The sequence below is a fragment of the Coregonus clupeaformis genome, unplaced genomic scaffold, assembly GCF_020615455.1.
Source record: "Coregonus clupeaformis isolate EN_2021a unplaced genomic scaffold, ASM2061545v1 scaf0083, whole genome shotgun sequence".
Taxonomy (NCBI): domain Eukaryota; kingdom Metazoa; phylum Chordata; class Actinopteri; order Salmoniformes; family Salmonidae; genus Coregonus; species Coregonus clupeaformis.
In genome coordinates, this window is record NW_025533538.1 from 257174 (window position 1) to 280000 (window position 22827).

Here is a 22827-nt window from a genome sequence, read left to right on the forward strand (position 1 = left end):
CTCTCCCCTCTTCTCTTCTCTTCTCTTCTCTTCTCTTCTCTTCTCTTCTCTTCTCTTCTCTTCTCTTCTCTTCTCTTCTCTTCTCTTCTCTTCTCTTCTCTTCTCTTCTCTCCTCCTGTCCTCCACTCCTCTCCTCTACTCTCCAATACTCTCCTCTCCTCTCCTCTCCTCTCCTCTCCTCTCCTCTCCTCTCCTCTCCTCTCCTCTCCTCTCCTCTCCTCTCCTCTCCTCTCCTCTCCTCTTCTCTTGCGTGTGTGTGTGTGCTCTGACACCAGAAACCCTACTAAGTGAACCAGAGATTGTTCTCTTCTACTCTGTCTCTACACAGTACAGCTCTACTATAGTTATAATGATGTGTAGCTCTCCCAAATCGCTCTGTTAAATTATACATCCTCCTTAAGCACTGAGCATATACTATTATTCTTACAGAGACACACACCGCTGGGGTCGAATTCACACCGCGACCCACATCCCCACAGCGAGAAATGGCCAGACGCTGAGGTAATGTGATTCAAACCAATGAGGAGAGCCAATAAGAGGCATTGTCATTGTAGGGATGACCTAACCTCTAGCTTGGGGTTAACGATATGATAAATGTATTAGCATGTTTAGCAATGAGACACTTTGACTCACTGCAGAGAGCGAGAGAGAGAGATAGAGGGAAAGAGAGCAGAGGGAGAGCGAGAGCGAGAGAGTGGGTGTGAACTGTGAATATGAAAACGTATGCGACGATAGCTACTAAATAGGCTATACTGTGAGTTATGCTAATGTTAGCTACACTACTTTGTTTTTTATGCTAATGTTAGCTTAGCCGCTCTGATGGCTAAATGTAGGCTAACATTAGCTTAATCCTTCAACCCCAATCTAGTGAGAATATATGAACATAGGAAGACTAGCCAGCCAGAGAGGTTCAAACCTAGATGTACTATGTGTGTGTTCCAAATGGTACCCTATTCCCTATATAGTGTACTTCTTTAGTCTTAACCAGGATGGATTCTTTCCTCTTGCTGAAAAGAAAAACTAGAACAAAACCAATCGCTCTACTAAGAGAATGTGTGTGTGTGTGTGTGTGAGTCAGTTGCTCAATGAAAAAAAGAGGGCCGTAAGACAATGACCCTGATAAGGTTTTTAATTGTGATTTTTATTTCATTTTAATCTTCGACCCAAACGGCCCAATTCATTTCCTCACCATTTATACACATGCAAGCACACACACACACACACACACATGTAAAATAGAGCTAGTGGAGATGGAGTAATAGTGAATATCTCAACCTGGGATGGTGTTGTGTAGTTTACTGTGTTATCATACATATATGTATCAGGAATGGGCGTAGCACTCTGTAACATTCAGTGGGTGTTAGGACTCTGGAACATTCCATGGGTGTTAGGAGTCTGGAACATTCCATGGGTGTTAGGAGTCTGGAACATTCCATGGGTGTTAGGACTCTGGAACACTCCATTTGTGTTAGGACTCTGGAACATTCCATGGGTGTTAGCATGGGTGTTAGGACTCTGGACATTCCATAGGTGTTAGGACTCCCGTTACCACCTTGACCAATGACTACTGTAGCAGCATGCAATAACATGACACACTGTAACAGAGGTGTTATGACTTCTGAGTGCACCTCAACGTATCATGTGACCACCTAGATGACTTGTCTACATTGAGGTTGTCCATATGGCATAGCAATAGCACGACACGGGTGTTATGACTTCTGAGTGCACTTCATAATATTTTGCGACCAGTCTACATGGAGGTGGGTGATGTTATACTGTGCATGAATGTATCTTCGACTGCAGTACAGTAGCAGCATGTAATAACATAACATTACATTGGTGTAGGCAGGGTTGCAAAATTCAGGTAACTTTCCCAGGTTTTCCCGAAATCCTGCTTAATCCCTCCTGATTTCGGGAATCTTCCAACCGGGACTTCTGGAAAACATGGGAATTTTGGGAAAGTTACCGGATTTTTGCAACTCTACATGGCTGTTATGACTTTTGAGTTAACCTCATGATATTGTGACCACACAGGTGGTTAGGATCATAGAATATAAATCTACCGGGAGGCCTTTCTATATATTATATTTGTATGGTTGGGATGACCATATTGTTTAGTTTAGTGCATACTGAGGGATGTTGGTTAGAGAGAGGGAAGAGATGAATGAGGGAAAGAGAGGGAAAGAGAGGGATGAGAAGGAAAGAGAGGGAAGAGAAGGATGAGAAGGAAAGAGAGGGATGAGAGGTAAAGATAGAGAAAGAGGAACATCTCATTCATTCATATCTATGGGGGAGAAGTAGCTGTGTGCGTAGTAAGGAGTGATGAATTATGGGTAGTTGTGGAATGACACGGAAACTGTGATGGAGATATGGAGAGGGAGAGAGAGAGAGAGAGGGAGAGAGAGAGAAAGAAAGACAGATTGAAAGAGAAAAGAGAGAAAGAAAGAAAGAAAGAAAGAAAGAAAGAAAGAAAGAAAGAAAGAAAGAAAGAAAGAAAGGGAGAAAGAGAGAAAGATTGAAAAAGAGAGAGAGATAGAGAAAGAGAGAAAGGGATAAAGAAAGATTGAAAGAGAGAGAAAAGAGAGATAGATGGGTTGTGAGTCACCACCACCATTTATATAGGGCACATCCCCCTTCTACCCCCACCCCCTCTTTCTCAGTCGTGATGTGATGCTGACGTGTGTGTTTGTGTGTGTGTCTGTGTGTCTGTGTGTGGGTGCGGGTGTGCTTGCAGGTGAGTGTGTGTGTACGAGTATTTGTGTGTGTACAAGTGTGTATGTGTATTGCCATTTACATATTGACATGGGTTAGGTAATTATGACAGAGCCTGTCATGGACAGATAAATATATATCAGTGACACAACTTAAAAAAATTAAATAAAATCATCTATTTTTCCTGCCCCTTCATCAATCTCACCTCCCTTCCCTCACCTCCCCTCCCTCCATCCCTCTCCACATCCCTCCTCCACTTTCCTCCCTCCATCCCTCTCCACATCCCGCCTCCACTTCTCTCCCTCCATCCCTCTCCCCATCCCTCCTCCACTTCCCTCCCTCCATCCCTCTCCCCAACCCTCCTCCACTTCCCTCCCTCCATCCCTCTCCACATCCCTCCTACACTTCCCTCCCTCCATCCCTCTCCACATTCCTCCTCCACTTCCCTCCCTCCATCCCCCTCCACATCCCTCTTCCACTTCCCTCCCTCCATCCCTCTCCACATCCCTCCTACACTTCCCTCCCTCCATCCCTCTTCCCATCCCTCCTCCACTTCCCTCCCTTCCACCATAGTCCCTGTGCCCAAGAACGCCATGGTAACCTGTCTAAATAATTATTGCCCCTCAGCACTCACATCTGTAGCCATGAAATGCTTTGGAAGGCTGGTCATGGCTCACATAGACACCATCATCCCAGACACCCTAGACCATAGTGATAGGCCCACGCACCAATTTTATTGTTTAGGAACTCAGTCGGGGTCACAACTTAATGTTGAGAGCTAGAATAAAAGAATACACAAGGTGCAATTTCAAAATTTGGTTGTGCATCAGCAATCACTCAATTAGCCCATGTCAGTTAAATGTTTTAGATTGGTAAATTAGTCTAGCGGCTAGCTATCTAAACTTGTAGTAAGCATGGTCGAATTACCGACTGGGGTGGGGCCCATTGATCATCAGTTATCATATTAAAAACTGAAAATATTTGCCTCCACCCGATGGCAAAATGTGCAGAATTGCAGGAAATTAGCTGTAAAATTGCAAATCTTCTCTCCGCCCAATGGCAAAATGTGTACAATTGTAGCAAACTTGCTTTAAAACGTCAAAATTTTCTCTACACCGCATGGCAAAATGTGCCGAATTGCAGGAAATGAACTTTAAAACTAAAACGTTTTCTCTTTGCTGTCACGAGGGGGGCCGCTGAAATGTTTTGCACTCCACACTGGCGTCTCCCACCTAGATAAGAGGAACACCTACGTGAGAATGCTGTTCATTGACTACAGCTCAGCGTTCAACACCATAGTGCCCTTAAAGCTCATCACTAGGCTAAGGACCCTGGAACTATAACACCTCCCTCTGCAACTGGATCCTGGACTTCCTGACGGGCCGCCCCCAGGTGGTAAGGGTAGGTAACAACACATCTGCCACGCTGACCCACAAAACAGAGGCCTCTCAGGGGTGCATGCTTAGTCCCCTCCTGTACTCCCTGTTCACCCACGACTCCAACACCATCATTAAATTTGCTGACGACACGGCGGTGGAAGGCCTGATCACAGACGACGATGAGACAGCCTATAGGAAGGAGGTCAGAGACCTGACAGTGTGGTGCCAGGACAACAACCTCTCCCTCAGCGTCAGCAAGACAAAGGACTACAGGAAACGGAGGGCCGAGCATGCCCCCATCCACATCGATGGGGCTGTAGTGGAGCAGTTTGAGAGCTTCAAGTTCCTTTGTGTCCACATCACTAAGGATCTATCATGGTCCACACACACCAACACAGTCGTGAAGAGGGCACGACAATGCCTCTCCCCCTCCAAGATTTGTCATGGGCCCTCAGATCCTCAAAACCTTCTACAGCTGCACCATTGAGATGGTAATGCATGCGGCCCAGTACATCACGGGGGCCGAGCTCCCTGCCATCCAGGACCTCTATCCCAGGCGGTGTCAGAGGAAGGCTCTAAACTGTGTCAAAGACTCCAGCCACCCAAGTCATAGACTGTTCTCTCTGCTACCGCATGGCAAGCGGTACCGATGCACCAAGTCTGGAACCAACAGGACCCTGAACAGCTTCTACCCCCAAACCATAAGACTGCTAAATAGTTAACCAAATAGCTACCCTGACTATCTGCATTGACCCTTTTTCCACTCACTTTTTTGACTCATCACATACACTGCTGTTACTGTATTTATTATTACTTTTATTATTAAATGTTTTTACTTTTGTTATTAAGTGTTATTACTTGTATTATTAAGTGTTATGACTTGTATTATTAAGTGTTATGACTTTTCTATAATTTCTCTATTTTCTCTCTCTGCATTGTTGGGAAGGGACCGTAAGTAAGCATTTCACTGTTAGTCTACACCATTTGATTTGATTCCTCTCACCACCCCCTTCCCCATACCTCCCTACCATCCCTCCCTCCTTCCCCTCCCTCTCACAACCTCCCTCAGCCCCATCTCTCCATCCATCCATCCCTCCCTCCCTCCCCTCCCTCTCACAACCTCCCTCAGCCCCATCTCTCCATCCCTCCCTTCCATCCCTCCCTCCCCTCCCTCCCCTCCCTCAGCCCCATCTCTCCATCCATCCATCCCTCCCTCCCCTCCCTCTCACAACCTCCCTCAGCCCCATCTCTCCATCCATCCATCCCTCCCTCCCTCCCCTCCCTCTCACAACCTCCCTCAGCCCCATCTCTCCATCCCTCCCTTCCTTCCATCCCTCCCCTCCCTCTCACAACCTCCCTCAGCCCCATCTCTCCATCCATCCATCCCTCCCTCCCTCCCCTCCCTCTCACAACATCCCTCAGCCCCATCTCTCCATCCATCCATCCCTCCCTCCCCTCCCTCTCACAACCTCCCTCAGCACCATCCCTCCCTCCCCTCCCTCTCACAACCTCCCTCAGCCCCATTCCTCCCTTCCCTCCCTCTCACAACCTCCCTCAGCCCCATCTCTCCCTCCTTTCATCATGTGTTGTCTGTCATTCCTCTTCTAACTGTGTGGAGCTGGTGTTAACAGGTTTACTAACCACAGAGAAGATCAGTAGGAAAACACCAGGAGCTCTCTCTCTCTCTCTGTGTGTGTGTGTGTGTGTGTGTGTGTGTGTGTGTGTGTGTGTGTGTGTGTGTGTGTGTGTGTGTGTGTGTGTTTTGCAGGTCCCCAGGACCCTATCCCAAACCTTAATCCTGAACTTAACCAAGATAATTAATGCCTGAACTCTTAACCAATCAGAATTCATGCCTGAACTTAACCCTAGAGTTGTTTCTGTTTTAACCCTATCACAAACCTTATCCCTTAACCCAGTCGGAATGAATTCCTTAACTGAACCGTAGAGTTGTTTCTGTGAGCCTAAATCTTCTGGAGCTCATGTGAGATCTGTATGCCTAAATCAGGGGAGAACGACTGCCCCCTCTCAATGACGCCACGGAAGTACAAGGCCGACCACAGTACTACAGGTATTGTTTACAGAAAACAGGACCTCCCATTACAGTGAATGGAAAAATGGCAATCTTCGCATAAATAAATAAAAATGTTGAGGACAATCATGGCACCAATAATTGCTTCTAATACACCAGATGTACACTACCGTTCAAACGTTTGGGGTCACTTAGAAATTTCCTTGTTTTCGAAAGAAAAGCAATTTTGTTGTCCATTAAAATAACATCAAATTGATCAGAAATACAGTGTAGACATTGTTAATGTTGTAAATGGCTATTGTAGCTGGAAACGGCAGATTTTTTATGGAATATCTACATAGGCGTACAGAGGCCCATTATCAGCAACCATCAGTCCTGTGTTCCAATGGCACGTTGTGTTTGCTAATCCAAGTTTATCATTTTAAAAGGCTAATTGATCATTAGAAAAACCCTTTTGCAATTATGTTAGCACAGCTGAAAACTGTTGTGCTGATTAAAGAAGCAATAAAACTGGCCTTCTTGAGACTAGTTGAGTATCTGGAGCATCAGCAATTGTGGGTTCGATTACAGGCTCAAAATGGCCAGAAACAAATAACTTTCTTCTGAAACTCGTCAGTCAATTCTTGTTCTGAGAAATAAAGGCTATTCTATGTGAGAAATTGCCAAGAAACTGAAGATCTCGTACAACGCTGTGTACTACTCCCTTCACAGAACAGCGCAAACTGGCTCTAACCAGAATAGAAAGAGGAGTGGGAGGCCCCGGTGCACAACTAAGCAAGAGGACAAATACATTAGAGTGTCTAGTTTGAGAAACAGGCGCCTCACAGGTCCTCAACTGGCAGCTTCATTAAATAGTACCCGCAAAACACCAGTCTCAACGTCAACGGTGAAGAGGCGACTCCGGGATGCTGACCTTCTAGGCAGAGTTGCAAAGAAAAGCCATATCTCAGACTGCCCATCTTAATCTTTTCTTTTTATTGGCCAGTCTGAGATATGGCTACAATAGCCATACAATAGCCATAGCTCAGCTGGTAGAGCACGGCGTTTGTAACGCCAAGGTAGTGGGTTCAATCCCCGGGACCACCCATACACAAAAATTTATGCACGCATGACTGTAAGTCGCTTTGGATAAAAGCGTCTGCTAAATGGCATATTATATTTATTATTATACAACATTAACAATGTCTACACTGTATTTCTAATCAATTTGATGTTATTTTAATGGACAAAAAAATTGATTTTCTTTCGAAAGCAAGGACATTTATAAGTGACCCCAAACTTTTGAACGGTAGTGTATGTCCTTGAACTGATTATTTAAAAATCGCACTCGAAGTTATAAGGATAATTTAGTTGCTAATGGCAGCCTGCAGTACCCCGGTCGGCCTTCAACTTGAGTTACTCAATGAGAGGGGGCAGCACTGAGTTAGCCTGCAACTTCACTTCCTGGAGTTGCTCAAACTGGGCATGTTATGTCTTCACGAGACGCCATCTTAACCGACTTCATTTGGCTTCAATGAGCTATTGAGTCTTCACATATTGTAAGAATAAATAGTCTCACGTGATCAATGACTTTGTCTATTCATGTATACAGTCATTGGCCTAAATACAGGACGTCGAGAGATGAAGTCCATTTACTAATCAAAAATAGACTTTATCCAATGATATCAAGAAATTAAGTGAGACTTTGATATCTTGTTGGGAGAGAGTGAGAGAGCAGGCGGAGAGGGAGTAGGGGGGTTGGATTGTGAGTCATACCACCACAAGGGCCTCTGGGTCCACACACACACACACACACACACACTGCATAGCAACCGCTGCAGAAGCCTACACACAGAAGCCTTCACTATACAGTCCTTCACTAATACCAAGGAAATATGTTATGGGATAGGTAGCCCAACGTCTAGGAATTGGACCTGTGGCCGAAAAGTGTCCGGTTCAAATCCCGGGCCCAGAAAAATGGATGGAATTTATCTGGCAACTGGAGGGCTGCTTGATTCACATCCTAAAGTTGTTCCCCTACTGTTGGGCACTTGAGCAAGACCCTTTATCGCACAACATGCTTTCTATCCAGGGGTGCTGCACTGCAGGTTGACCCTGTGCTTGTCTCAACTGTATGTATGCTGTCTCAGAGCAGAAGGCAAATTGCCATTGTTTGCTGTAACTGATGGACAATAAGGTTGCATTGTATGGAGTTAAATAACACTAATATGTGAGAACAATATTTTTTGTGAACAAATGTTGAATTTGGTCGTTATAATAAGGTTGGTAGTAACGTGGAAATTGTTGTGGAAATCTTTTGCAGCTCAAGTCGACTACAAAACCCACAATGCAATGCTCTCTATGGGCTGGCTGGCTAGCTAGCTAGTTAAGTAGCTAGCTAGCAAACATAGCTACACACAATAATACCAAAGTCAATATCAGCATGTGAAGTAACTAGCTAGTTAGCTGTAAAATCACGTAAACAAAGTGCACTATCAATTTAGAAGTCTACAATCGCACCATATTCAATCCGCAGATCGATGTGCCTCACAGAGTGGAGTCTGACATTCGCAACGGGCATGCAATGACACCATGCAATGCACCCTAGACTGAAGAGGCAGACAAATAGGAGAAATGTGGTGGACCCTCTGTTAAATTACAAATTTCTCGAGGTTGGAATATCGCTAAAATATGATCAATGGCTCATTTGAGGGAAGACAACCTCCCGCGTTATGACATCGACCAGTTATGACATCGACCAGTATTGAAAATCTGACATGTATGATAGACATTTTTGTGATTTAAAGTCATATTCCTATTAACTTCCAGTGTAGTGAGAGCAGCTTTATCGCAATGCTACATCATACCGGCCAAATTTCTGCTTGTTTGAACGGCTCAGATACACATGAAAACACTAGCTAGCTACCTTTTGAGTGTGGATCCCGTGACGCGGTTGGCATCAGTTGCTGGGACCTCTGCTATCTGTCCAGTGATCCTGCCGACCAAGGCCAGTTCTGTGGAGCTGCTTGGCATAGCTGCTAGTCTAGCTGCTAGCTAGCTGCCTATCAAGCTAGCGGGTTTTCTTGAGGGCTTGAACGCAGCCCGCGATGTGGTTAGCCCTTGTGGCTGGGACCGCGGATTGTCCCAGGCTTGTGGCTGTCTAGATACCTGCTGTTTGTTGTTGTTGTTTCAAATCTGTCTGTTTGTCTGTCTTTCCATCTATCCCTATCTGTCTCTTTCTCTGTCTCTCTTCCCCCTGCCCCCCCCTCTCTCTCTCTCTGTCTCTCTTCCCCCCTGCCCCCTCTCTCTCTCTCTGTCTCTCTTCCCCCCTGCCCCCTGCCCCCTCTCTCTCTCTCGGTCTCTCTTCTGCCCTTCTCTCTCTCTCTCTCTCTCTCTCTCTCTCTCTTTCGGAACGAGGGAGAGCTCGGTTTGCTGTTTAGGAAAGTTTTGAAAGTCTGTTGAAACAGTTACTAGCTAGCTACCTTTTGAGTTTGGATCACGCAACACGGTTTGCATCAATTTCTGGGACCGCTGCTATCTGTCCAGGGATCCTGCCTACCAAGGGTCTGATAAACTGCTTGGCGTAGCTGCTAGCCTAGCTGCCACTGTTAGCGGCCTATCAATTTAGCTGGGTTTCCTTGAGGGCTTGAGCGCAGTTAGCCCTTGTGGCTGGGACAGCGAATTGTCCCAGGCTTTTGACTGTCTAGATCCCTGCTGTTTGTTGCTGTTTCCATCTTCCTTGCGACCTGCCCTATCTGGAACTGTGAGGAGTAACAGCGTAGCCTATGTTACTACCATGACAAAGACGAGAGCCGGTGGGAGTACCGTTGAGGACAGTGGTGTCTCTCTATCACAGGTGAAGGATCTTATAAATGAACAAAAATATTTCTACAAGGAGTTGTTACAACAACAAGAAAATAGCTTCAAGTGTCATTGAGAGAGAGGACATCAGTTCTGTATGTGAATCCATGATAACAATGACAGAGAAATCAGATTATCTCGAGGGACAATCAAGGCGGAACAACATTATTATGGATGGAATTGCAGAATCTCCACATGAGATGTAGACGGAGTCTGAGGACAAAGTGAGGGAAATTATCTCTGAGAAACTGAAGATGGACCACAGGAAGATTGAGGTGGAGCGCGCCCACAGGATTGGAAAACCCACCCAGGTGACAGGCCCAGGTCGATAGTGGTCAAGTTCCTGAGGTTCAAGGGCAAGGTAGCTGTTCTGGAAAGAGCCAAGAAATTGAGAGTAACGTACATCTTCGTCAACGAGGCCTATCTTGAAGCTGTGCACCAGAAGAGGAAAGAACTTATCCCAGCCATGAAAGTTACCAGAGCGTGTGGGGACATTGCTTACATCCGCGATGACAGGCTCCTTGTCCACCCTCCCTCCCAAAAGCCTGGAAGGGATGAGAGAGCCAAGCCTATGAGTTTGTAGCTTCAACCCTGCAGCACACACACACACTTACACATCCCAACTGATTAATGGACTGCTGAATGTTGTTGTTTTTCTCTTGCTTTGTTTGTTATTTTCCGTATTATGTCTATCTCTGAGAAGCTACCCAGGAAAGGTCTGAAAATAGCCCATATTAACATACTGTATGTAGCCTTAGAAATAAGGTTCATGAAATCAATAAATTGCTAACGTCAGATAACATTCATATATTGGCCATTTCTGAGGCTCACTTAGGTAATTCCAGCAGTAGCAATACAAGGATATAACATATATAGAAGAGACAGGAAGGATATAACATACTGTATATAGAAGAGAGAGGAATGCTTATAGCAGTGGTGTTGCTATATATATATATATTCAGAGCCATATCCCTGTAATACATAGAGATCTAATGTGAGGTGTTGTTGAAGTGCTGTGGTTGCAGGTTCATCTGCCTCATCTAAAGCCTATTATTTTGGGGTGTTGCTATAGGCCACCAAGTGCTAACAGTCAGTATCTAAATATGTGTGTGAAATGCTTGATAGTGTACAGTTGAAGTCGGAAGTTTACATACACTTAGGTTGGAGACTGGCTAGGCCACTCCAGGACTTTAATGTGCTTCTTCTTGAGCCACTCCTTTGTTGACTTGGCCGTGTGTTTTGGGTCATTGTCATGCTGGAATACCCATCCACGACCCATTTTCAATGCCCTGGCTGAGGGAAGGAGGTTCTCACCCAAGATTTGATGGTACATGGCCCCGTCCATCGTCCCTTTGATGCGGTGAAGTTGTCCTGTCCCCTTAGCAGAAAAACACCCCCAAAGCATAATGTTTCCACCTCCATGTTTGACGGTGGGGATGGTGTTCTTGGGTTCAAAGGCAGCATTCCTCCTCCTCCAAACACGGCGAGTTGAGTTGATGCTAAAGAGCTCGATTTTGGTCTCATCTGACCACAACACTTTCACCCAGTTCTCCTCTGAATCATTCAGATGTTCATTGGCAAACTTCAGACGGGCCTGTATATGTGCTTTCTTGAGCAGGGGGACCTTGCGGGCGCTGCAGGATTTCAGTCCTTCACGGCGTAGTGTGTTACCAATTGTTTTCTTGGTGACTATGGTCCCAGCTGCCTTGAGATCATTAACAATATCCTCCTGTGTAGTTCTGGGCTGATTCCTCACCGTTTGTCAAGGCGTGCTGAAGGTGGGTGTGGTGTATGAATCATGCGCAGGACGCAGAGGCTCAGTCCAAAGGCTTTAGTGCAATATATATCAAAGACGGAAGCACAATAAGCCCGAAGGCGAATACACGGCGCACACAGGCGACAAAACAAACGGCGCACAAACATGTGCAACATAACCTCTCCAAAACACTGGAGGGAAAAAGTAGCTCCAAACACGAAACAGAAGCGCAATCACACACAACGACAAGCACACACAACGAGAACTAAATAGGACACTAACGAGGACTAACAAGACACAGGTGTACAACATCCAGACAAAACCAAACGAACATGAAACATAGATCGGTGGCAGCTAGTACTCCGGGGACGACGACCGCCGAAGCCTGCCCGAACCAGGAGGAGGAGCAGCCTCGGCCGAAACCGTGACAGTACCCCCCTTGACGCGCGGCTCCAGCCGTGCGCCGACCCCGGCCTCGGGGGACGACCAGGAGGACGCGGAGCAGGGCGCGCGGGATGGTCCCGGTGGAACTCCGACAGGAGAGATGGGTCTAGGATGTCCCTCCGTGGCACCCAGCACCGCTCCTCCGGGCCGTACCCCTCCCACTCCACGAGATACTGGAGACCCCCATCCGGCGTCTAGAGTCCAAGATGGACCGAACGGTGTACGCCGGAGCCCCTCGATGTCCAGTGGGGGCGGAGGAGTCTCCCCTATCTCATTGTCCTGGAGTGGACCAGCTACCACCGGCCTGAGAAGAGACACATGGAACGAGGGGTTAATATTCTTATACTCAACAGGTAGATGTAACCTATAACACACCTCGTTCAATCTTCTCAGGACTTTAAAGGGCCCCACAAACCGCCGACCCAGCTTCCGGCAGGGCAGGCGGAGGGGCAGGTTCCTGGTAGAGAGCCAGACTCGATCTCCGGGTGTGTACACCGGCCCCTCACTGCGGTGGAGATCGGCGCTCGCCTTGTGACGAAGGACGGCCCGCTGCAGGTGGACGTGGGCAGCGTTCCACGTCTCTTCCGAGCGCCTCATCCAATCATCCACCGCAGGGGCCTCGATCTGGCTCTGCTGCCAAGGTGCCAGAACCGGCTGGTAACCCAACACACATTGGAAGGGGGTCAGGTTAGTAGAGGAGTGGCGGAGAGAGTTCTGGGCCATCTCGGCCCAGGGAATGTACCGTGCCCACTCCTCCGGCCGGTCCTGGCAATACGACCTCAGAAACCTACCCACATCCTGGTTGACACGTTCCAACTGCCCGTTACTCTCCGGGTGGTACCCTGAGGTAAGGCTAACCGAGACCCCCAAACGCTCCATGAACGCTCTCCAAACACGAGAGGTAAACTGGGGGCCTCGATCAGACACTATATCCTCGGGTACCCCGTAATGCCGGAAGACATGGGTAAATAGGGCCTCAGCGGTCTGTAGGGCAGTAGGAAGACCCGACATAGGGAGAAGACGACAGGCCTTAGAGAACCGATCCACAACGACCAGGATGGTGGTATTCCCCTGAGAGAGGGGAAGGTCTGTCACAAAATCCACCGAGAGGTGGGACCATGGTCGTTGTGGAACGGGCAGGGGTTGTAACTTACCCCTGGGCAGATGTCGGGGCGCCTTACACTGGGCACACACCGAGCAGGAGGAGACATAAACCCTCACATCCCTAGCCAAAGTGGGCCACCAGTATTTAGTGCTAAGGCAATGCACCGTCCGGCCGATACCCGGATGTCCAGAGGAGGGTGACGTGTGAGCCCAGTAAATGAGTCGATCCCGAATCTCGAGCGGAACGTACTTCCGACCCTCAGGACACTGTGGAGGGCTGGGGTCGGTACGCAACGCTCGCTCGATTTCGGCATCGACTTCCCACACCACCGGTGCCACAAGGCAAGACTCCGGTAGTATGGGAGTGGGCTCAACGGACCTCTCCTCCGTGTCATACCGCCGGGACAGCGCATCCGCCTTACCATTCTGGGACCCAGGGATGTACGTGATTTTAAATACGAACCTGGTGAGAAACATACTCCATCGAGCCTGGCGAGGGTTCAGTCTCCTCGCTGCCCGGATGTACTCCAGGTTCCGATGGTCAGTCAAAATGAGGAAAGGGTGTTGAGCCCCCTCAAGCCAATGCCTCCACACCTTAAGGGCTTGAACTACAGCTAACAGCTCCCTGTCCCCAACGTCATAGTTACGCTCCGCCGGGCTGAGCTTCTTTGAGTAGAAAGCACAGGGGCGGAGTTTAGGTGGCGTGCCGGACCGTTGAGAGAGAACGGCCCCTATACCAGCCTCAGACGCGTCTACCTCGACCTGAAAGGGTAATGCGGGATCCGGATGCGCCAGCACCGGAGCCGACGTAAACAGGTCCTTCAGTCTCCTAAAGGCCCTGTCCGCATCGGCTGACCACTGCAGGCGCACCGACCCCCCTTCAGAAGGGACGTGATGGGAGCTGCCACCTGTCCAAAACCCCCGGATAAACCTCCGGTAGTAATTCGCAAAGCCCAAAAACTGCTGCACCTCTTTTACAGTAGTTGGGGTTTGCCAATTACGCACAGCGGACACACGATCCACCTCCATTCTCACCCCTGACGCGGACAACCGATAACCCAAAAAGGAGACCGACTCCTGGAAAAACAGACATTTCTCTGCCTTGACATATAGGTCGTGCTCCAACAGCCTCCTCAATACACGACGCACCAGAGTTATATGCTCGGCTCGGGTAGACGAGTACACCAGAATGTCATCAATGTACACGACCACCCCTTGTCCCTGCATATCCCGGAAAATGTCATCTACGAAGGATTGGAAGACTGATGGAGCATTCATCAACCCATATGGCATGACGAGATATTCGAAATGACCTGACGTGGTACTAAACGCTGTCTTCCATTCGTCACCCTCCCTAATGCGCACCAAGTTATACGCGCTCCTGAGATCCAGTTTTGTGAAAAACCGCGCTCCATGCAATGACTCCGTCATGGTCGCAATCAGAGGGAGTGGATAACTGTATTTCACAGTAATCTGATTGAGACCACGGTAATCAATGCACGGGCGCAACCCTCCATCTCTCTTTTTCACAAAAAAGAAGCTCGAGGAGGCGGGAGAAGTGGAGGGCCGAATGTATCCCTGTCTCAAAGATTCGGCTATGTAAGTCTCCATAGCTTTTCTCTCCTCTTGAGACAAAGGATACACATGGCTCCGTGGGAGCGCTGCTCCTGCCTGGAGATCAATCGCGCAATCCCCCTGTCTATGAGGAGGCAACTGCGTCGCCCTAGTTTTGCTAAACACGAGAGCTAAATCCCCATATTCAGGCGGAATGTGCAGTGCGGGCACTTGGTTTGGACTTTCCACCGAAGTCGCCCCCACGGAAACACCCAGACATCGCCCCTCGCACTGAGCAGACCACCCATCGAGAGCCCTCTGTTGCCACGAAATAGCAGGGTTATGGGTGCTTAACCAGGGAATCCCCAGCACCACTGGGTACGCAGGAGAGTCGATCAGATACAGCTGTATAGTCTCCTCATGACCCCCTGCGCACACATCCGAAGTGGCGCTGTGATCTCCCTGATCAACCCCGACCCCCAACGGGCGGCTATCTAAGGCATGAACGGGAAAAGGTTTGTCAACAGGTAGGAGAGGGATCCCTAACTCAAAACAAAACTTTCGATCAACAAAATTCCCAGCTGCGCCTGAATCTACTAGCGCCTTATGCTGGGAATGAGGTGCAACCTGTGGAAAACAAACAGGTATACAAAAGTGTGCAACAGAAAGCTCTGGGTAAGTGGGACGTCTACTCACCTGGGAGGCCCCCCCAGTGCGTGGCCTGTTGTCTTCTCCCCCGGAGAACCCTCCCCAGCACCTGGCCGCAGTGTGCCCTCCACGACCGCACTTGGTGCAGGAGACAGGCCCCTTCGGGCTCCTCCTCCTCCGTTCTCTAGCGCCGGCACCCCCGAGCTCCATAGGGCTCGGCTCGGAGGTGCCGGAGGGCGGAATGGACGGACTCCCCTCGGGACGTCCACGGGTGGCCAGCAGGGTGTCCAGATGGATGGACATATCGACCAACTGGTCGAAGGTAAGATGGGTATCCCTGCAGGCCAACTCACGTTGAACGTCCTCTCGTAGGCTACATCGAAAATGGTCAATGAGAGCCCGTTCATCCCACCCTGCATCCGCCGCTAGAGTCCGGTACTCTAGAGCGAACACCTGAGCGCTCCTCCTCCCCTGTCTCAAATGAACTAGACGCTCCCCCGCCGCTTTGCCCTCAGGTGGATGGTCGAACACGGCCTTGAAGCGGCGGGAGAACTCGGCGTAGGTGATGGTGTTGGCGTCCATTTTCCTCCACTCGGCGTTAGCCCACTCCAACGCCTTGCCCGTGAGACAGGAGATGAGGGCGGAAACGCTCTCGTATCCCGAGGGCACCGGGTGTACAGTGGCCAGGTAGAGCTCCACCTGCAGGAGGAACCCTTGACACCCGGCAGCTGTTCCGTCATACGCCCTCGGGAGCGAGAGCCGAATCCCCCTGGGTTCCGAACCTGGGACTGGTGGACCGACCGATGGGGTGGGCAGGGTAGGTGGAGGTGTGGGTACCCTGCTGGCCTCCCATCGGTGCAAGGTGTTGATTACCTCCTGTAGAGCGGTCTCCAGTTGTCTTATCTGGCCCTCTTGCCCACGGAGATGCTCCTCGAGCGACACAGGCGTCACTGCCGATCCTGCTGATTCCATTACGGTGTGTGATTCTGTCAAGGCGTGCTGAAGGTGGGTGTGGTGTATGAATCATGCGCAGGACGCAGAGGCTCAGTCCAAAGGCTTTAGTGCAATATATATCAAAGACGGAAGCACAATAAGCCCGAAGGCGAATACACGGCGCACACAGGCGACAAAATAAACGGCGCACAAACATGTGCAACATAACCTCTCCAAAACACTGGAGGGAAAAAGTAGCTCCAAACACGAAACAGAAGCGCAATCACACACAACGACAAGCACACACAACGAGAACTAAATAGGACACTAACGAGGACTAACAAGACACAGGTGTACAACATCCAGACAAAACCAAACGAACATGAAACATAGATCGGTGGCAGCTAGTACTCCGGGGACGACGACCGCCGAAGCCTGCCCGAACCAGGAGGAGGAGCAGCCTCGGCCGAAACCGTGACACCGTTCTCATGATCATTGCAACTCCACGAGGTGAGATCTTGCATGGAGCCCCAGGCCGAGGGAGATTGACAGAGCTTTTGTGTTTCTTCCATTTGCGAGTAATCGCACCAACTGTTGTCAACTTCTCACCAAGCTGCTTGGCGATGGTCTTGTAGCCCATTCCAGCCTTGTGTAGGTCTACAATCTTGTCCCTGACATCCTTGGAGAGCTCTTTGGTCTTGGCCATGGTGGAGAGTTTGGAATCTGATTGATTGATTGCTTCTGTGGACAGGTGTCTTTTATACAGGTAACAAATTTAGATTAGGAGCACTCCCTTTAAGAGTGTGTTCCTAATCTCAGCTCGTTACCTGTATAAAAGACACCTGGGAGCCAGAAATCTTTCTGATTGAGAGGGGTTCAAATACTTATTTCCCTCATTAAAATGCAAATCAATTTATAACATTTTGGACATGCGTTTTTCTGGATTTTTTTGTTGTTACTGTTCAAATAAACCTACCATTAAAATTATAAACTGATCATTTCTTTGTCAGTGGGCAAACGTACAAAATCAGCAGGGGATCAAATACTTTTTTCCCTCACTGTACATGTCAGAAACCACAGCTAATGAAGTCACTGAAACCCTTAACAAGGAGTTGCAGTCCATTTTGGAATGGGTGGCCAGTAATAATCTGGTCCTGAACATCTTAAAAACTAAGAGTGTTGTATTTGGTACAAATCATTCCCTAACCTCTAGACCTCAGCTGAATCTGGTAATGAATGGTGTGGCTGTTGAACAAGTTGAGGAGACTAAATTACTTGGTGTTACCTTAGATTGTAAACTGTCATGGTCAAAACATATAGATTTAATGGTTGTAAAGATGTGGAGAGGTCTGTCCATAATAAAGAGATGCTCTGTTTTTTTGACACCACACTCCAAAAAGCAAGTTCTGCAGGCTCTAGTTTTGTCTTATCTTGGTTATTGTTCAGTCGTGTGGTTGAGTGCTGCAAAAGAAAGACCTAGTTAAGCTGCAGCTGGCCCAGAACAGAGCAGCATGTCTTGCTCTTCATTCTAATCAGAGGGCTGATATAAATACTATACATGCCAGTCTCTCTTGGCTAAGAGTTGAGGAGAGACTGACTGCATCACTTCTTTTTATCTTTTTTTAAAGGGTCTGCATAGTAAACTTACACACAGCTCTGACACACACACACTTACCCCACTAGACATGCCACCAGGGGTCTTTTCACAGTCCCCAAATCCAGAACAAATTCAAGAAAGCGTACAGGATTATATGGAGCCATTATTGCATGGAACTCCGTTCCATCTCATGTTGCTGAAATGAACAGCACACCTTAAAAAAAGATAAAGCAACACCTCACGGCACAATGCCTCTCCCCTATTTCACCTAGATATTTTGTGTGTATGTATTGATATGTAGGCTATGTGTGCCATTTTTAAACTTTTTAAGTTATGTAGTTCTGTCCTTGAGCTGTTCTTGTCTATTAATGTTCTGTATTATGTCATGTTTCATGTTTTCTGTGGACCTCAGGAAGAGTAGCTGCTGCTTTTGCAACAGCTAATGGGGATCCTAATAAAATACCAAATAATAGCAAATACCACATGACACCAGGAATCGATAGAACATCGCTCAGAGACGTACAAAAACAATATCATAGCGTGTAGGTGTGTCTTCTAGCATGTGTGTGTGTGTGTCCCGTGTGACTGTGTGTGTCTCCTAGAGTGTGTGTGTCTTTCTCCTAGCATGTGTGTGTCTCCTAATGTGTGTCTGTGTCTCCTAGCGTATGTGTGTCTTTCTCCTAGCGTATGTGTGTCTTTCTCCTAGCGTGTGTCCTTCTCCTAGCGTGTGTCCTTCTCCTAGCGTGTGTGTGTGTGTGTCTTCTAGCGTGTGTGTCCTTCTCCTAGCGTGTGTGTTCTTCTCCTAGCGTGTGTGTGTGTGTCTTCTAGCGTGTGTGTGTCCCGTGTGACTGTCTGTGTCTCCTAATGTATGTGTGTGTGTGTCTCCTAGCGTATGTGTGTCTCCTAGCGTGTGTCCACTATTGTAAATGCTTCCTCTACTCTAAACACGTCACCACAACAACAACAACAACAACAACAGATTACGCACAAAGGCAAGCACTCTTTTCTCCTCTCTCCCTCTCCCTCTCCCTTCCTCTCTATATATATTTTTTCCTATATCTCTCTCTCTCTCTCCCTCCTTCTCTCTCTATATACAGTTTATGTTCCCTGTATCTCTTCCTCTTCTCCACCCCCTTTTCTCTCTCTCTCTCCCTCTCGCTTCTCTCTCTTCTCCTCCCCCTCTCCCTCCTTCTCTCTCTATATATATTTTCCCTTTATCTTTCCTTCTTCTCCACCCCCTATCCTTCTCTCTCTCCCTTCTCCTCCCTCTCTCCCGCTCTCCCTTTCACAGATGTTGTTTGGGCAGACAGAGATAATGAAATGGAAGTGTGTCCCGGGGCTAAAGAAGTACTTGTGGTTTTGGGTTGGAGCAGCATCAGACTCTCTCCAATGGTGTATGGACGGACAAACACACAGGCTGTCACGCAAGCACTCTGTGTGTGTGTGTGTGTGTGTGTGTGTGTGTGTGTGTGTGTGTGTGTGTGTGTGTGTGCGTGTGTGCGTTTTTCTGCACCATTGCACTTGTGTTTTGTTCATTCGTTTGTGTGTGACATTGTACACTGCACAATATTCAGACTACCTGCAGTGCAGCATGCTGTGGCTAAAGTAAAGTGTTAAGAGTGTGAAATATCATTTTAACACCAACACACATTTACTGGATCATCCTCACTGTATGCGGGAGGGGGGATTACAATCCCAGATGTGTTCTCTTGTATCAGGTCACCCGTGATACAAGTCAGTATTCGACGTCCATCCATGTCTGAGGATGTTGGGAGATGATGTGGAAACTGGCCACTAGGGGCAACAGTGAGCGCCGTTACCTTCCAGTAGGTTTGGTTTTGCTAGGGCATTGTGGACGGGGATGATGGATGGGCGTAAGCATCTGCCTCTGGTGCCAAAGGTTGTATGTTTGAATCCAGCGATAGATGTTCATCCATGTTTCTCAAAAGTCAAATTTCAAAGTTGATCCAAAAGTCAAATGTTTTAAGTGTTTAAGGTTAAGTTTAGGCATTAACTCAGAATTGTTAAGGTTAGGCATTAACTCCGAATGGTTAAGGTAAGGGTTAAGGTTTTGGATAGGCTTGAAACTAAATATATTTTAAAAAACTTTATATCACTGGATTTGAACTTGCAACCTTGGGAATCTGAGGCAGATGCTTACACTCATCTGCCCTCTCCGCCCACAATGCCTTAGTAAAACCGAAACCTACTTGAAGGTAACAGCGCTCACTGTTGCCCGTACTGGCCGGTTTACAAGTCATCTCCTGACGTCCTCAGACATGGATGGACGTCTAATACCGACTTGTATCACGGGTAATCTGGCTGGTCATACCTGTTGTATATTGTTTGAAAAAGTAATTGCCCCCTTACACTCAATAACTGGTTGTGCCACCTTTAGCTGCAATGACTCCAACCAAACGCTTCCTGTAGTTGTTGATCTGTCTCTCACGTCACTGTGGAGGAATTTTGTCCAACTTCCATGCAGAACTGCTTTAACTCAACAACATTTGTGGGACTTCAAGCATGAACTGCTCGTTTCAAGTTCTGCCTCAACATTTCAATTGGGATTAGGTCTGGAATTTGTTGGTTTTTAGCCATTTTCATGCAGACTTGATTGTGTGTTTTGGATCATTGTCTTGCTGCATGACCCAGCTGCGCTTCAGCTTCAGCTCACAGACGGATGGTATGATATTCTCCTGTAGAATTCTCAGATACAGAGCAGAATTCATGGTTCCTTCTATTAAGGCAACTTGTCCAGGTCCTGAGGCATGTTAAGAAGCAACAAAATGAACGTTTTGAGACCTAATCCCAATTGAGACGTTGAGGCAGAACGAGCAGTTCATGCTTGAAAACCTACAAATGTTGCTGACTTACAGTTTTTCTCAATTGCTAAAACACTAAACCCTATTGTCTGAACCAAATGCTCAGTTGCCTGAACCCACTGATTGAATCAATCACTCTTTTGGCAAAACCATAAGCACTTTTCACCTGTTTAGACATAACTTGCCAACACATTTTCATTGTGATGCACCCGTGCTGCATAATGGTGAGCACAGGTGACAAAAGTCAAACACAATTAGAGCACAGGTGTCACCACTTGAACACAACAACTCAAAATTGATCACACTTGTGGCTAATGATGTGAGGGAACATATACAGTAAGCCAGTTCAGAGAGCACTGGTTTGTGAGGCCCTACAATGGATAGAAATCTGAGAGGAAGAGTTTGTGTGAGAGGAGGTCGAGGTGGTCGAGGTGGTCAGTGAAGACAAAGAACAGTAATATCTGATGAAATCAGAGCTACTGTGATTGACCGTGTTCTTGTCCATGGTATGAGCATGAGGGAGGCTGGACAAAGGGTACAACCAAACATCAGTAGATTCACTGTGTCCACCATAATCCGAAGATTTAGAGAAGAGAACAGGTAATTACCTTTTTTGACATTATAGTACAGTATGTAAATGTTGACAGCAATTACTGTATGACATACTATATACTGTACCACAGTATACTGTAAGTAAATATATGTTTCAGTACATCACTGTACCAATGTACTGTAGTATTGTAATGGAGGGTTGGTCTAACTGTTTGTAGGCCTAGTATTCCATGTATATTTTTTGTAACTCCATGTTCTCTTTTTGTAGAATTGAAAGACTGCCACATGGGGGTGGGAGGACAGGTATGTTCTCCCCACACCAAGAGACCCTAATTGTTTATATGGTCCGTGAGAACAATGCCATTAAACTGAGCAAAATTCAGCAGAAGATCATTGAGGACCATTTAAATTTTGAGGGTATCAACAGTGTCAGCCTCTCTACTGTTGATCGTGTCCTCAAGCGCAACAGACTGCGCATGAAACAGCTATACAGAGTGCCCTTTGATCGCAACTCAGACAGAGTCAAAGAGCAAAGATTCCAGTATGTACAGGTTGGCATATATCCAGACACATTCAATGTTGATTACACACAAGTGGCAAACGCATAAGATTTCTGTTTGTTTTTACAAGTGCTACATGTAAATGCACAAGATTTCTGTTTTGTCTTTTTGTACAAGTGCTAAATGCACAGTTTTTTTTTGTTTTGCAACATGCATTTAGCCTACAGTGAACAATAAACATTTATTTCTCCAGCTTCATGTCCTGAGCATTGTGTTTTCTAATTTTCTACGTAGTGTTTAGTGACTGTTCAGTAGTGTTTTTTTTTTTGATTGACTCGGGGCACGATTTGACAACATAGTTCAGTTTTGAGCACAGATTGAACTGTTTTGAGGTGAAAGTTTGGTTTTGCAAGAAGAGTCTGAGGTTTTGTGAATGTAGCTTGAAAATTGGGTTTTGTGTTCACAGTTAAGAGAAAAGGAGAGCAGCTTTCAAGAAATGTGTCTTAGCAATCGAGAAAAACTGTAAAGCAGTTCCGTATGCAAGAGTGGGCCAAAATTCCTCCACAGCGATGTGAGAGACCGATCAACAACTACAGGAAGCATTTGGTTGCAGTCATTGCAGCTAAAGGTGGCACAACCAGTTATTGAGTGTAAGGTGGCAATTACTTTTTCACACAGGGGAATTGGGTGTTGCATAACTTTGTTAATTAAATAAATAAAATAAGTATCTTTTTTGTTGTTGTTATTTGTAAACTCAGGTGCCATTTATCTAATATTAGGTTTTGGTTGACGATCTGATAACATTCAGTATCAAAAATATGAATCAGAAAGGGGGCAACTACCTTTTCATGACACTGTATATATACTGAACTGTAGTTTGGGAACAAATATATGTTATCTGTAAACACATACTTAACGGGAGGGGCACAATAATAGGGGTTAAAGCAATGTGTACAT

The 22827-nt window shown here is 47.1% G+C and overlaps 1 protein-coding gene across 1 annotated transcript in view; it reads right to left on the reverse strand.

Moving 5' to 3' along the window:
- Positions 1-22827, reverse strand: part of LOC121555860 (voltage-dependent calcium channel gamma-2 subunit-like) — a 66934-nt gene that overhangs the window by 12053 nt on the left and 32054 nt on the right. The gene's annotated exons all lie outside the window — the stretch shown is intronic.